General features: G+C 39.4%; 1 protein-coding gene across 2 annotated transcripts in view; it reads right to left on the bottom strand.

Annotated features, from left to right (window-relative positions):
• Positions 1-16009, bottom strand: part of MAGED1 (MAGE family member D1) — a 62817-nt gene extending 46808 nt beyond the window's left edge. Inside the window, exon 1 of one of the 2 annotated variants that reach the window (XM_041741055.1) lies at positions 15976-16009. The gene's annotated coding sequence lies outside the window, so the exon portion shown is untranslated. The remainder of the gene's footprint in view (positions 1-15975) is intronic. The other variant, XM_041741057.1, reaches the window with a different exon arrangement.
• Between the last annotated feature and the right edge of the window lie 222 nt (positions 16010-16231).

The following is a 16231-nucleotide window of genomic DNA, read 5'->3' as shown; positions in this document are numbered from 1 at the left end:
GGGATATATTAAAAAAGAAAACCAGAGCCAGGGCCACCACAATGCCAGATTTTAAGTTGGACTACAAAGCTCCGATCATCAAGACAGTGTAGTACTGGCACAAAAACAGACACACAGATCAACTGAATGGAATAGAGAACCCACAAATGGGCCCTGAAATCTGTGGTCAACTAATATTCAACAAAGCAGGAAAAAATATCCACTGGAAAAAGGACAGTCTTTTCAATAAATGGTGCTGGGAAAATTCGACAGCCACGTGCAGAAGAATGAAACTAGAGCATTCTCTTACACCATACACAAAGATAACTCAAAATGGATGAAAGATCTAAATGTGAGACAAGAATCCATCAAAATTGTAGAGGAAAACAAAGGCAACACCCTTTTTGAACTTGGCCACAGCAACTTCTTGCAAAATACATCCATGAAGGCAAGGGAAACAAAAGCAAAAATGAAATATTGGAACTTCAAGATAAAAAGCTTCCGCACAGCAAAAGAAACCGTCAACAGAACTAAAAGACAACCTACAGAATGGGAGAGGATATTTGCAAATGACGTATTAGATAAAGGGCTAGTTTCCCAGATCTATAAAGAACCCATTAAACTCAACAGCAAAGAAACAAACAATCCAATCCTGAAATGGGCAAAAGACAGGAAGAGAAATTTCACAGAGGAAGACACAGACATGGCCAACAAACACATGAGAAAATGCTACACATCACTGGCCATCAGGGAGATACAAATCAAAACCACAATGAGATACCACCTCACACCAGTGAGGATGGGGGAAATTAACAAGGCAGAAAACAACAAATGTTGGAGAGGATGTGGAGAAAGGGAAACCCTCCTGCACTCTTGGTGGGAATGTGAACTGGTACAGCCACTCTGGAAAACTGTGTGGAGGTTCCTCAAAGAGTTAAAAATAGATCTGCTCTATGACCCAACAATTGCACTGCTGGGGATTTACCCCAAAGATACAGATGCAGTGAAACGCTGGGACACCTGCACCCTGATGTTCATAGCAGCAATGTCCACAATAGCCTAACTGTGGAAGGAGCCTCAGTGTCCATCGAATGATGAATGGATAAAGATGTGGTATATATAGAATGGAGTATTACTCAGCCATTAGAAACGACAAATACCCCCCATTTGCTTCAAAGTGGATGGAACTGGAGGGTATTATGCTGAATGAAGTAAGTCAACTGGAGAAGGACAAACATTTATGGTCTCATTCATTTGGGGAATATAAAAAATAGTGAAAGGGAGTAAAGGGGAAAGGAGAAAAAATGAGTGGGAAATATCAATGAGGGTGACAGAACACAAGAGATATCTACCTCTGGGAAACGAACAAGGGGTAGTGGAAAGGGAGGTGGGCATGGGGTTGGGGTGATGGGTGATGGGCACTAAGGGCAGCAATTGACGAGATGAGCACTGGGTGTTATGCTATATGTTGGCAAATTGAACTTTAATAAAAATATATACAATCAATCAATCTATCATTGTAACCATTTTGAAACTATTCACTTCTACTTGACTCCTGTTCCCTAGCTCTACTAAACCAGAATGGCTTCTGAACTGCCCATTTCTTCAGTTACTTTCCAAACTCAAAAGCTATATGGCATACTCAGGTAGCTACATGATCTAATGACCAGTAGCTCGCTAGGCCCCACACTCAGGGATTCTTATCTGCCAGATTAATGGCTACTTCTATGCAAAATTAAGTTCTCAACCTGATGCCTTCCAGGAGGCCTTCACTGAGTTCTAGAATGGGTTGGAGGTCCCTCTTCCATGTTTCTACTGACAGTACAGACTCCCTTCCATCATAGCACTCCCTGTTGCAATTATCTGTGTCTATCTCATCCACCAGACTCAGTAGAAAATACATCTAATTTAGCTATGTCCTCATTATCCAGCAGATTCTAGATCACTATATATTTGCTTACTTAATTGATTGATAGTTAATGGTATATCTAACCTTTCTAAGTCTTCCACTCTATCTTTCCGAGTAGTATCCCAGCACTTCTGATATTCTTAGACTATGTATATTTCCCTTCTCACCTTCTATGACTTCCCCTTTTGTTCACTCATACTTCTTGTCTTTCAGGGCCCTGGGAAAAACATTTTCCTGAAAACCAAGAAGATAAATAGAGGGAGTGAAAAGTAGTAAGCTATGCCCATCTCCCCTTCAAACTATCAGTTCACTGTGCTCCTTCCCATTTGAAATCCTTCCTTAGTGGCCTCTAGAATCCCCCCTCCTTAAAAAATAATCTTACCTAAACCCTTCAGTATTTTTAGAACGACCCTTCACCTTGCCATAGATGAGATAGTTTTCTCATAAGCATGCTGATTCTCCCCACCCCCACTGGGTTCCAACATTCCCAACTAGTAAACCCCAGTACCCTGGTATGCCAAACCTATGAATAACACACTATTCAAGCAGTGTCAGTGAGATGGGCATCCTCAGCTGGGTTTGCATGTAATACAGAGCAAAGCACAACATGTAAAAGTTAACAGGGTTAGTTTAGTGTCCAACTGATAATAAAGAAAGATGACATGTTTTCTAGAATATCTTTGCCTTGCAAATATGTGAGAGGTTGTAGTCAAGGCATTAAAACAACTTTACACAAGTAGCAGCCAAAGGATGAAAGGAAATCAAGTGAAGAGCTACAACATGCCACTGTTTTCAATGATTTATCTTGAAAATTCAGATTCTCAACATGTATAGAGAAAGCAAAAGTAGTAATAGTAGTAAAAAGTAAAGAAATAATGAACTAAAACGTGAAATAAGCATCTCCTAAGTGTAAATATGCTAATGCATTCATTTTTGTGAAATATCTAAAAAATATAGTCAGGTCCAAAAGGTACATTAAATACTAATTGTAATTAAAATTTGGAATTATTAAAAAAAATTGGAATTATTATTCCATTATCTGTTTTAAAATTAAAAATCAAGGGCAGGCCCGGTGGCTCAGTGGTTTGGCACCACCTTTGGCCCTGGGAGTGATCCTGGAGTCCGGCGTCGGGCTCCCTGTGTGGTGCCTGCTTCTCCGTCTGCCTGTGTCTCTGCCTCTCTCTCTCTCTGTGTCTCTCATGAATTAATAAATAAAATCATTTAAAAAATTAAATTAAATTAAAAATCAATAATATATATGTATGATATTTCACATCTTCATATAGAACATTTTGTCAACTTTCTGAAAGTTAATAAACTCCTAATTTTTAATCACTACAATTTACTTCTATAAAACCTTGAAACTCTGGCAAGGAAAGAAAAAAGCCAGGGCCCTCCTGGCCCTATGCAAGGGCTCCCTAAAGGACAGATTCTGGGAAAGAAAGGAATAAGGAGGGAGTAGGCTAAAGACAGTTGTTCAAGGACCCTCCAAAGACACAGGGTCATCTAAGCCACTACACTAGTCTTTATACTCTGCCATCCACAGATGCTGGTTATTAACTTCCTGGTTCTGATTCTTGACCCTTGAGTCTGAAGAAAAGACAACGGACTCAAAGCCCCCCTACAGAACCCTTGGCTAATCAATTGGAGAAGGACAAACATTGTATTTCTCATTCATTTGGGGAATATAAATAATAGTGAAAGGGAATATAAGGGAAGGGAGAAGAAATGTGTGGGAAATATCAGAAAGGGAGACAGAACATAAAGACTCCTAACTCTGGGAAATTAACTAGGGGTGGTAGAAGGGGAGGAGGGCAGGGGGTGGGGGTGAATGGGTGATGGGCACTGGGGGTTATTCTGTATGTTGGTAAATTGAACACCAATAAAAAATAAATTTTAAAAAATTTTAAAAAATTTTTAAAAATTAAAAAATAATTGCTAAAATCAACTGTGTGTATCACAGAATAATAAAGCAGCCTCCCTCATTCTCAAATGGCCTCAGAGGCTGGGCAACCACATTCAATTGTGGTGCCCAATTCTTGGGCCTTAAGATTCTGGAAAAGATAAAACCAAACCAAGGTTCTCCTGTAGAAGACCCCTGAAGCAGCTAAATCTAACTGTTCCAGGAGAAATGTGAAATAGTAACCAAGTCCCCCATATCCACAGCAAATTACAGGTCCTGGCTGACCCTGATCATCTCCAAGCCATAGTTTTCTGGCCTCAAAACTGTGGGGAAGGAAAAAAAACAAGGTATAAATCCACATACATTTCATAGTCAAAACTGGTACAATTCTTGTGAAGATCAATTTTTCCATTGTCTAATAAAGTTGAAAGGATGCACATACTATTACCACATAATCCCTTTGCCATAAATGTATCTTAGAGAAACTCATGCACAGATGCAACAGATGTGTACAAGAACGTTCTTACCAGCACAAATGGGAGGCAAACCAAGTGTCTACAAACAGTAAAATGTGTAAATAGGTGTATATGTACACATGTGTCTATACACATAGACAAAGTCAAGTCAGGAAATATGGTTACCTCTGGGAGAGAGAGAGAGGATTACAAATGGAAGCTTCTGAATAACTTCCAATGTTCTGTTTTTTTGGTTCTGGAAGGTTCTTTTATGGGTGCTTACTTTATAATTATTCACTTTAGTGTACATTTACATTTTATGCAACTTTCTGTATTTTTGTTACATTGCACATTTTAAAAAAAATTTTTTTTAAAAAGGAAGAATCCAGGGCCTTCCTATGGAAGTTCCTTAAAGCATGTGTTCTCAACTTTTCTGAGGTGATTAATATTATTATAAAAAAAGCATCTAAAAAAATAAAAAAAATAAAAAAATAAAAAAAATAAAAAAAGCATCTACTTCTATAAAAGCTGCAGGGACTGGCTATCATATCCATTTGCAATAGGATTTTTGGAAACACACACCTGGGCAAGCCAGGGTCCTACCAGCCATACCATTTACCTTAAAGTTGCTAAAGGCCGTTGTTCAAGTCTCTCCAAGAATAGAGATCAATATAGAATGCTATCTTAGCTCTTACATTCAAGATATTACCACCAGTCCTTTCTTGGCCCTAATCCTGGTTATGCACCGCCAAAAGGCAAAGACAGAGACAAAGACAGAACTGAAACAAACAAAGCCAAGGCCAAGGAATATACTGCTAAGCTGGTTAAGGGCAACAACTCATGCTAGCCACTGCTGCTTCCATTCCCTACTTCTTCTTCCTGCTATGAAAATCTCTGCTCCTCTCTGGGACACTCAACATCATACACACACGCACCACTCTCTACGTTTATATCCTAAGCATATTTATATCATGCATATATCATAAAATATGTAGACATACAAAATAGAAATGAATGCATATGTATAATTTAGGACTACTATTTTGACTAAGGACAAATGGGCAGAAGTAGCATGATTACAAAGAAGGTTTGTGCTTTGAAATGCATGCTTTGGTAGGCCATATTGTTACTAAAGTTGGGACATAAGATGAGCTCTGAAGCTCTGAATCTTTCAGGGGCCAAAGTAAGATGGAATCTACGTTGTTGAAGCACAAAGTGGTTACGTGAAAGCAACCAAGCACAGGCTGAAGGGGAGGCCGGGGTAAGAGCACGAGGACCTGGTGTCCACTTTGTACTAGCCGATAAATATTTTGAATATCACCTTAACTTGTATCTTAGGTGAGAGTGCAGGGACTTTGCCTTTTACATTTGAGAGACTTGAAGAACTTAAATGAAGATGTGAATAAACTGGCTGCCTCAAGAAAAAAAAAAAAATCTCTGCTCCTTTGATTTTCATGCCATCTATCTCAGAGCTATACTCACTCCCTCCACAAAATATAGCATCTTCCTTGTCTTCCTCTCTACTCTTTTTATCACCTTTTATCTTCTGCAGTATCTTTGATGATCCCATAGCTAACTTGTCCATCACCCCAGCTTCACAGCTCCTTGACCTCCTCTACTCCAACTTACTCATCATCCAGAACTACTTTTCCTCTGAAATCCTAAGTTCCAATAACCTACTCTGACCACAATTTCTTGTCTGCCATATCACCTTATTACTTCTACTCTTTGAGCTTTGAAATTTCTATGTAACTTCTCCCACGCCCATGCACATATTCACACAGCTTCTCTTTCTCTGGATCCACAGAATAATCTTTCTGAGAATATACTCTTCCCTGACAAGACTAGATCCCATGGCCTATAACCTGAACAAATCTCATCAGTAACCTCAACAACTTATTCGCCCCTCAAACCTTCTACCACCCACAATCATCACCACCCCATTCAGTCTAAAATCAAACCCAATGTTTGCCTTCTTTGCTCCTACTTCTAGGCAGCTTAACATACCTGGATAAAAAGACAAAACTAAAAACATTTTATTTCCAACCTAGATGGGTGTTCAATACTGCCTATCAATCTTCTTTCATTCCCTAAAGAAAGTTGCAAGCTTCCTCCTCTTTGCTCTGGTCCCTGGCCATCCCCTTTCACACTCCAAAATGCCCTTACTACCTTATTCACAGAGAATAAAGGGGCACCAAGAAACTCCCCCTATTTCTTGCTTCTCCAAAACCTTAAAAACATCCCTTTCTGACTCTCCTTAACTCCAATGTCAAAAGTAATGCCCCTTCTCTTGTTCATGGCCAGTACTTCATATGTCTCTACAAATCTTTTCTACATTTTGTTTCACTAGTTATCCCCTTTCTCTCTTATTATTTAAACTGTTTTTATCAGTTCCTCCCCTGCAGAACACCTAAACATTTTCAAATCTCTCATCTTAAAAATATACATGTACCACCTATTATCTATTCTACTTTTCAGATAAGATCTTTGACATCAAAGTCTACACTCATTTCATCAACACTTTCACCAATTATATTAGTCCTCAGCACATGAGCCTTCACTAACACTGATCCATACATACTCGCTGCCCTGGTTTCCCCTAAATCTATTAGATTAAATAGAACCCTCTCAGTCTACATCCTATATAATTATGTACAGAAATTTCACATTTTATACTTTAAAAAGTTTAAGATAGTAGTCTTAAAAGACAAACACAATACATATTCATTAGTATACAACGGTGCCTGGCACACAGAAACTCATAAAAGGAGATTAAGTATCTTTGATTATCATTCCACTCTCCCAGAGATAACTGTTAAGGCTACAGTCCAACCTCTGGGGAATGCTGAGCAAACATCTCATTCCTCTTCACACTCTTGAATCCCATGAAGAAGAGGAAGAGGAATTCTCAGATTACTTAAGGATACACAACTGGGCCTCAGTGCCAATTGGTGGAGCTTTGAAGGAGGAAACACAATCAGCAAAAGTTCTGGCGGGGCCTGTTAAAGAAAAAATTATCCTGACACTTGTTAAAATGATAAGATTAAAAGGACTATTGTGATAGTGTCAAGACTATTGCAATAGGGAAGAGAAAATGGACTGCAATCTGAATAGGGTAAAGACACCTGGGAATCTATAGCTAAGCAGTAGATCTGGATGGGAATGCAGGGAGGGGGGCTCAGTGGGTAGAAAATTAAGAGGAAACATTAAGAACAGGGAAATCTTGCTAAACAGACTTAGAACTCTTGTTGAAGGCAGACCAGGATGATCACATATATCAGGGGTAGGGGAAAGTCGCATTAAATTGATTCAGCAGGATTCTTTCTAAAACTGGACTAGGCAGGCCAAAGACCATGCCCAAAGATGAGATCTAGTTGAAATGAGGGCTCCAAGAAGCATGACTCCCGTTTGGTCAAGGAGGGAGTATTTGTTAGCCCTTTCCCACTCTTCAGCTGTCGGGTCCTTGGGCAATGTTTCTTCACTGAAATATTCTCTATTTTAGACCTGTTGCAATGAGATGGCCCCAGGATATGTATGCACATATAGAATTATAGACATGCAACACTATGTCCATGTGTATGCACAGATCTTATATACCTGTAATATTTATCACATATATTATATATAAAATGTCATGCTACACTGTACTCTATGTTTGTGTATGTATATATTATGTATTACACTAGATTATAACAGATATACACTACACACACACAACTCTCCCATATACCACACACAAATATAAGGTGCAGTGTAACATGACATTGTCTCTCTCCTGGACCGCTACACCTCTATCCTCCTCATGAGTTTCCTACTGTCCCACTCCCATCTGCCCACCCCACACATCATCAGTACATCACAAAGAGAACTGTATATCTCATCCACTTAGGACAATTCTATTATCTCTTCCTCATAGGTTTCAGAGTGAAATCCTACTTTTCTGACCTGACTTTAGGAGCTCTCAATATCCTGGCCCTTATCTATATCTCAGTTTCATTTCTCTTCCTCTACATAAAACTTATGTTCCAGTTAAAACCAACTACACATATGCCTTTCTTTAAATATATCTAGATTCCCACCCCCACTTCTTCTAGGTTCCTCTGACTAGAACACACCTCATAGCTCTTCTACCTTCATATTTCCTCTATTTATCCAATATCAAACATTATCTTCCCTTCCAAATTATTTGCAAATGCTCCTTCTGGGCCTCCTCACAGCCTATCATTTGCCCCCACTTGCCGATACCCACCATAGTACTCATCATACTCTTTAGACACTGTCTGTTCATTTACTCATACCCCCACTATAATGAATCTTCATCAAGAACAGGAAACCAATCAGGTTTACTTTTACATCCCCTGTATCCAGCATGAGACCAGATACAAGGTAGTGTGGTCTATAAATTTTCACTGAATGAATGACTACATAAACAAATGAAAGCCACACTTAGCTAATTTTCAATGGAATGCTGCTGGAGTCATTCACTTGTATTCAAAAAGGTGAGGAAAAGGGCAAAACAAAAGGTCACATAGCGTGACTGAAAATAGGAATAATCCCCTGAGCACTCACATCTTGCTTTCTTAGTACCAATCACTACTGAAGGAATATATGCCTCCTTGCAAAATGGCTGATTCCAGGACTGGTGCAGAAAATGTACTCATTATTAATGAGCCTAAAATATCTTGTGTCAGAAAGCAAGGAACGGCTAGATGGGTGGGTTTTTTAAAAGATTTCACTTATTTATTTAACAGAGAGAGAGCATGAGAAAGAGTACAAATGGTGAGGACAGGGAGAGGGAGAAGGAGAAACAGACTCCTTGCTGAGTGGGGAGCCCGATGTAGGGCTCGAACCCAGCACCCCAAGATCACAACCAGAGCCGAAAGGCAGACACTTAACCGACTGAGTCACCGAGGTGCCCCTGGGCGATGGGTATTAAAGAGAGCACTTGTGATGAGCACTGCATCATATAAGTGATGAACCACTGAATTCTACTCTAGAAACCAATACTGCACTGCAGATTAACTAACTAAAATTTAAATTAAAAAAAAAAAAAGAAACCAAGGAAGCCAAAATCTAATGAAATCATGTAAAGGATACAGGAGCCAAACAGAAAAGTCTCCTAATTTCTAAGATGACACAGTCTGGGCATCAAAAATAAATCACGGTAGATATATAAAATAAAATACATAAAAATCCATGAATTCCCAAGGATATTGAAGAAAACAATGAAAGTCTCTAGGAAACCAACCCATTACTCTGATAGATGAAAAAAAACATTTATCCTGACTTTTACTAAAATATTTTGGAACAAAAAAAAGCTAATAAAGAAAAGGTATTTTTTTATTATTATTTATTTTTGATAGTCATACAGAGAGAGAGAGAGAGGCAGAGACACAGGCAGAGGGAGAAGCAGGCTCCATGCACCGGGAGCCTGACGTGGGATTCGATCCCGGGTCTCCAGGATCGCGCCCTGGGCCAAAGGCAGGCGCCAAACCGCTGCGCCACCCAGGGATCCCAAGAAAAGGTATTTTTTACAAAATAATTTCAGCTAATAAATGCAGAGGGATTGATAAAATTAGACCACTCTTTTTCAACTACTACTGAAATAGTGAATTTAGACAATTATCTTCAATGGCTAAAATCAATAGGAGAAAGGTTGAGAGGAGGTGCTACAATGGAGAGATCAGGCTGACAAAACCTGAAAACAAAAATTAACCTCAGAACCAGTTAAAAAGTTAAACCAGATATGATAAAATGCCATAGAAAGTGCATATCACTACCTGAAATGATTTCTTCCCTTAAAAAATCATTGAAACTGAATCTAGTTCTAAATGCCAGTGAACAGAAACATGCAGTGGAAAAACAAAATGAATACCACCTCAAGGAAGCAATCATCTAAATCCATTTGTTGAAAGGATAAGTGAGTTAGTTTCTCTAATAAACCAGTGGTCTTTAAAATGTGGGGGGAGGGATCCCTGGGTGGCGCAGCGGTTTGGCGCCTGCCTTTGGCCCAGGGCGCGATCCTGGAGACCTGGGATCGAATCCCACGTCGGGCTCCCGGTGCATGGAGCCTGCTTCTCCCTCTGCCTGTGTCTCTGCCTCTCTCTCTCTCTGTGACTATCATAAATAAATAAATTTAAAAAAAATGTTTTAAAATGTGGGGGGAGACTACAGATGGTTAGGAAAAGACTTAAAAGAAAAATATCCAGTGGTAATAAACAGTGGCCCTTGTTTAGATACAGATTTAACAAAGCATAATCTGCCTTTGGCTCAAGTCATGATCCCATGATCCTGGGATCAAGTCCCACATCAAGCTCCCTACATGGAGCCTGCTTCTCCCTCTGCCTATGTCTCCACCTCTCTTTCTGTCTCTCCTGAATAAATAAATAATCTTTAAAAAACAAAACAGGGATCCCTGGGTGGCGCAGCGGTTTGGCGCCTGCCTTTGGCCCAGGGCGCGATCCTGGAGACCCGGGATCGAATCCCACGTCGGGCTCCCGGTGCATGGAGCCTGCTTCTCCCTCTGCCTGTGTCTCTGCCTCTCTCTCTATCTCTCTGTGACTATCATAAATAAATAAAAAATTAAAAAAAAAAATTTTAAAAAACAAAACAAAGCAAATATAAAATGACATTTTTATTAATATCTTTTTAATGGGACACCTGGGTCTGGGTCCCAACAGCGGTTGAACACCTGCCTTCAGCCCAGGGCATGATCCTGGGGTCCCGGGATCGAGTCCCACATCAGGCTCCCTGCATGGAGCCTCTCTGTCTCTCACGAATAAAATCTTTAAAAAAAATAATACATTTTTAAAAGATTTATTTATTTGAGAGTGTGTGCATGCACAAGTGGGGGGAAGGGCAGAAGGCAAGGGAAAAAGAGAATACTGAGCCCAATGCAGGGCTTGATATCACGACCCTGAGATTATGACCTGAGCCAAAATCAAAAGTCGGATGCTTAACCAACTGAGCCACCCAGGTGCCCCTAAAAAGACATCTTAGAGACAATCATGGAAATTTGAATATGGCCTGGGTATTAGATAATATAAGGAATTACTGTTAATCTTATTAAGTATAATGGCCCTGTGGTTACTTAGTATAATGCATTTAAGAGTTAGAGATGTATAGTGAGTTATTTACCTGTGTAATGACATAATGTTTGGGATTACTTTAAAATACCCCAGGGAAAAAAGTGGGTGAGGAGAAAAGATCAAAGGAATTTGTACAAATGGTATTAATTGTTGAAGCTGAGAAATGGATACATGTTTGTCTATTTTACTAACTTTAAATGTATTTGAAAATTTTAGTAATAAATGAAAAAAGGAGCCAACGTCAAGGGTTCCAACTAGCTTCTTCCAAACTGGATAGTTTGATCAACAGAAGAAATGATGACTGCAATGGATTGAAAAGTACTAAATATATAAATATGCACAAGTTGAACAAATAGAGAAAAGGACAACAAAAACATCTCAAAAAATATAAATATACCTTATGGGTGATGGTTTTAAATACCAGCTTTAAGACTTATATTTTGCATTTTATAAATAACAGGTCCCTCAGCAGGATTTCTTCCTCTCCCTACCTCTTTACTATTTGATTTTTACCTTTATTCTTTTGTATATGATATACAGTGAAAAGAGCATGGGATTTCATATTATAGAACTATGCATTTGAATGTGAAGAGCTTTTGAGGCTTTTTAAAAAATATTTTATTTATTTATTCATGAGAGACACAGAGAAAGAGGCAGAGACATAGGCAGAGGGAGAAGCAGGTTCCTTGCAGGGAGCCCAATGCGGGACATGCCCTGAGCTGAAAATAGACACTCAACCACTAAGCCACCCAGGCGTCCCAGCTTTTGAAGCTTTGTAATTGAACAAGTTTCTTAACCAATTTGATTCATTTCCTTTCCTATTAAATGGAAGAATTTGCACATCATAATTCTTTTTATTGTTTTAATTAAATAAAATGTTATACATTGCCTGATGATAAATAGAACCTTAGTAAGCACCACTTGTCTTTTTTTTTTTTAATTTTTTTTTTAATTTATTTATGATAGTCACAGAGAGAGAGAGAGAGAGGCAGAGACACAGGCGGAGGGAGAAGCAGGCTCCATGCACCGGGAGCCTGATGTGGGATTCGATCCCGGGTCTCCAGGATCGCGCCCTGGGCCAAAGGCAGGCGCCAAACCGCTGCGCCACCCAGGGATCCCAACCACTTGTCTTTTTTAAAACAGAAATATCAGCTATGAAAGGCACATTGGGAAAAAGAAAGAAATTTGAAAATGGATTAAGTGGGGCACCTGGGTGGCTCAGTCGGTTCAGCGTCTGCCTTCGGCTCAGGTCATGATCCCAGGTCCTAGGATGGAGCCCCACATTGGGCTCCCTGCTCAGCAAGGAGTCTGCTTCTCCCTCTCCCTCTATCCCCACTCATGCTCTGTCATGCTCTGTCATAAATAAAATCTTTAAAAAAAAACTTTTAATTAAAAAAAAGAAAATGTATTAGGTATTAGATGATATTAGGAAATTATTCTTAATTTTTCTTGGTGACATAATGGTAATTAAATTATCTATAAAATGTCCCTAATATTAGGAGATAAACACTGAGATATTTAAGGGTAAAGTGCCATGATGTATGTTTCTCAAATGGATGTATTAAGTGGTATTTCAATCAAAATGTCAAGAAGAATTTTTGTGGAAATTGAGCTGAGTCTAAAATGCATATGAGGGATGCCTGGGTGGCTCAGCAGTTGAGCGTCTGATTTGGCTCAGGGCATGATCCAGGAGACCCAGGATCAAGTCCCACATCGGGCTTCCTGCATGGGGCCTGCTTCTCCCTCTGCCTCTGTCTCTGCCTCTCTCTCTCTCTCTGTCTCTCATGAGTAAATAAATATTTTTTAAAAATGCATATGAAAATTCAAAAGACCAAGAATCACTAGGCATTATTGGAAAAAAAAAAAAGAACAAAACTGTAAGACTAAATGACTATATGTAAGATATATTATAAAAGGACATCAATTATAACAGTGGTACTTATATAAGGATAGAAAAATAAACCTAACAGAACAAAATTCAGAAGAAACAAACCCACATAAATAACTTAGTCATTTGATTCATGAAAAACATGACTCTATAGAAGGGAAATAGCTATCTTTTCAATAGTGATATTAGGTTGATTAAATATCCATTTTTTTAAAGAGTGGGAGCATGAGGTGAAGTGGGGGCACAGAGGGAGAGGCAGAAGTAGACTCTCCACTGAATAAAGAGTCAAATACAGGGCTTGATCCCAGGACCCTGGGATCATGAAATGAGCCAAAGGCAGACATTTAACCAACTGAGCCACTCAGGCACCCTTGAATGTCCATTTCAAAAAATGTAAAAAAGGGGGGCCTTTACTCATACCGATAACTCATACTGAAAACATACAAAGAAATCAATTACAAATAAATTGTGAATACAAATGAAAGATAAAACAATACTACCACATAGGTTAAGCAGGCTCCCTGTAGGAAGCCTGATGCGGGACTCAATCCCAAAACCCAAGGATCACGACCTGAGCCAAAGGCAGATGCTCAACCACTTAGCCACCCAGGCATCCCAGGGCCAACTATATTTAAAAGGTTGCCTGTACAGACAGTCAAGTACTCAATTCCTCCAATTTAACATACCAAACATTTATGGGCAACATATCATGAGCACACAGTGATAAGAGCAGTGAGAGAGGTAAGCAAATATGCTGTAGGATAGCACACAATGCACTGCGGATAAAAGATTGAAGAAGACGTGAGGATGGATGTAAAGATACGTCTTCTAGAGGGGCTAGTAACTAACAACATACCTAAACGTATGTAAAGACATGTCTTCCTAGAGGGCTGGTAACTAACAACATACCTAATTGATAGCAAGAAGCTCGCCAAGATTAAAAAAAAAAAGAATATGGGAAATGTATGTGCCTGGATTAGGTTATTTCAGTATGTAGAGTGCTACATTAAAGCCATGCAAAAAAGTGACAATGGGCAAGGGGGGTGTGGAAGCAGAGTGAACAAATACAGAGACACCAACATAAGATATATCCTGTTTTTCCCACTAATAGCTGTACATAGTTCGTGCCCTCACTTCCTTTAGGTTTCTGCTCAAACGTTGCCTTACCAGAGAAGCCTTCCTCACCATCCCTATTTAAAATACTACATCTCCTCTCCATTACAACTTACTCATATTTACTATATATTAATTTACTGTCTCTCAACTAAAGTTTAATAAGCTTTTTATTTTCCACTGTTGTATCCTCAGTGCTTAACACTGACACATAAAGTTATTCAATAAAAAAATTCTTAGATGAATAAATGATGGTTGCACACTAGGTTGAAGCCGTGGTATATTTAAATACTGTGTTACTATAACTTGACTAGAGAATACAGAGACATCAGCAATACCCTTCGAAAAAGTTTTTAAGTGTTTTAGTATCACGAAGTCTCGCCTGACTTTTTTCTAAACGAACTGAAAATTACACCTAGCCCAGAAAAAGATTTACGTCTTATTTTGGCAAGTATAACACACTAGTTACAGGAGGAAAGGAATAAATTGCTTGTTCAAGGAAATTCTTGGTGAATAAATTCCTCTTTAGAGCCTGAATAATCCTGACGCTCATTATAAGTTTAATGATCATATCCCCTCTCTTGGGTAAAAAATTGAATAATAAATTGTGATTAACTAACGTTCTCACGAGACAAAGTAAACATGATGAATGGAACAGAAAAATAGATTTCACCTTGCATGAAATAGAGAATACTTGCGAAGTTCCCAGGAAAACTTTGAAAATCTGCCAGCTTGCTGTTCAATGTTTCCACCAAAGACCAGAAAAAGATTTGCATAATAGGCATAACTCATATGAAAAAATAAATTTGTGACTGGATGTCATATCTGTCAACCATTTCTGTCCTATGACAAGTTCTAAAGGAGATGGGAAAGCTTCCACCATCAAGAATTGACACTAGTTTTACAGGCAAAACCCCTATGACTGCTCCTCTAAAAAGTGGGGATTGAGTTCTGTGCCAATTTTTTTTTTTTTTATGTCAGGAGGGTTAAAATCAGTGCAGTTTCTGATGTATCATTTTGGTTAGACTAAAAATAAACTCAGCAATAATATAATAATCTGAACAAGCTCCTGTGTCTTAGGACTAAAATTTCTGCCACTGCTTATTTTAAGGAAAGAAAACAGCGTTGACCTTGAAACTGAAGTCACACCTGGTGTTGGCAAGTTTTTAATTCAATGGCCTCTGAAAGAGGCGGGCAGGAGGGACGGGGGGGGCGGGGGGGGAGAGTAAAGTACTGGAACTGAAGGAAAAGGAAGGGCGTAGATTCCTAATGGGAGAAGGGGGTTGCAAAAGTTTTGAGGCTAAAAGGGGCCGGGGAAGAAGGTGGAAGTTAAGAGGTAGGAAAAAAATCTGTGGTAGAGGAAATGGCCCAGGCTCAGAAATATCAGGAAGAGGATCTGGGGTAACGAGGAGAGGTGAAGAATGACCAGGGATAAAAGGACAAAAGAGAGAGGGAGGACAGCCTGCCATCTTCAGAATAGGCAGACAGGCGACCGGAACCATAAGCGTCAGAAACATCCTTCACACAATGTGCTCTGGGGATGAAATCTTTCCACCCCATGTTGAAGCAAAGAGGAAAGCTTCCCGGGAGGGTTTGGAGACTCACTTGTGAAAATTATGAGCCTCTTTCTTTCCACTCACCTCAGTGAAAAAAGCCCCCACACAACGATGGCGTAACCGGAAGCGCTATTTTCCTTCGTTTGGCGGAAACTTATTTTCCGACGCCACGCCCCCTTTACAGGCAACTTCCTGTGCCTCTCTAGCAAGCTTTTACAATACTTTATTGCTCTGGCTCTCAGCGTATCAGAAGCTGGTTAGTGACGTGAACCGGCTAAGAAACAGTAACTTTTTACAAATTAAAGCTCTAGGGTCGCCTGGGTAGTTCAGCGGTTTAGAG

This window comes from Vulpes lagopus, chromosome X (assembly GCF_018345385.1).
Source record: "Vulpes lagopus strain Blue_001 chromosome X, ASM1834538v1, whole genome shotgun sequence".
Taxonomy (NCBI): Eukaryota; Metazoa; Chordata; class Mammalia; order Carnivora; family Canidae; genus Vulpes; species Vulpes lagopus.
Note: the sequence above shows the minus strand (reverse complement) of the source record. Positions and strands in the feature narration are given on the sequence as shown.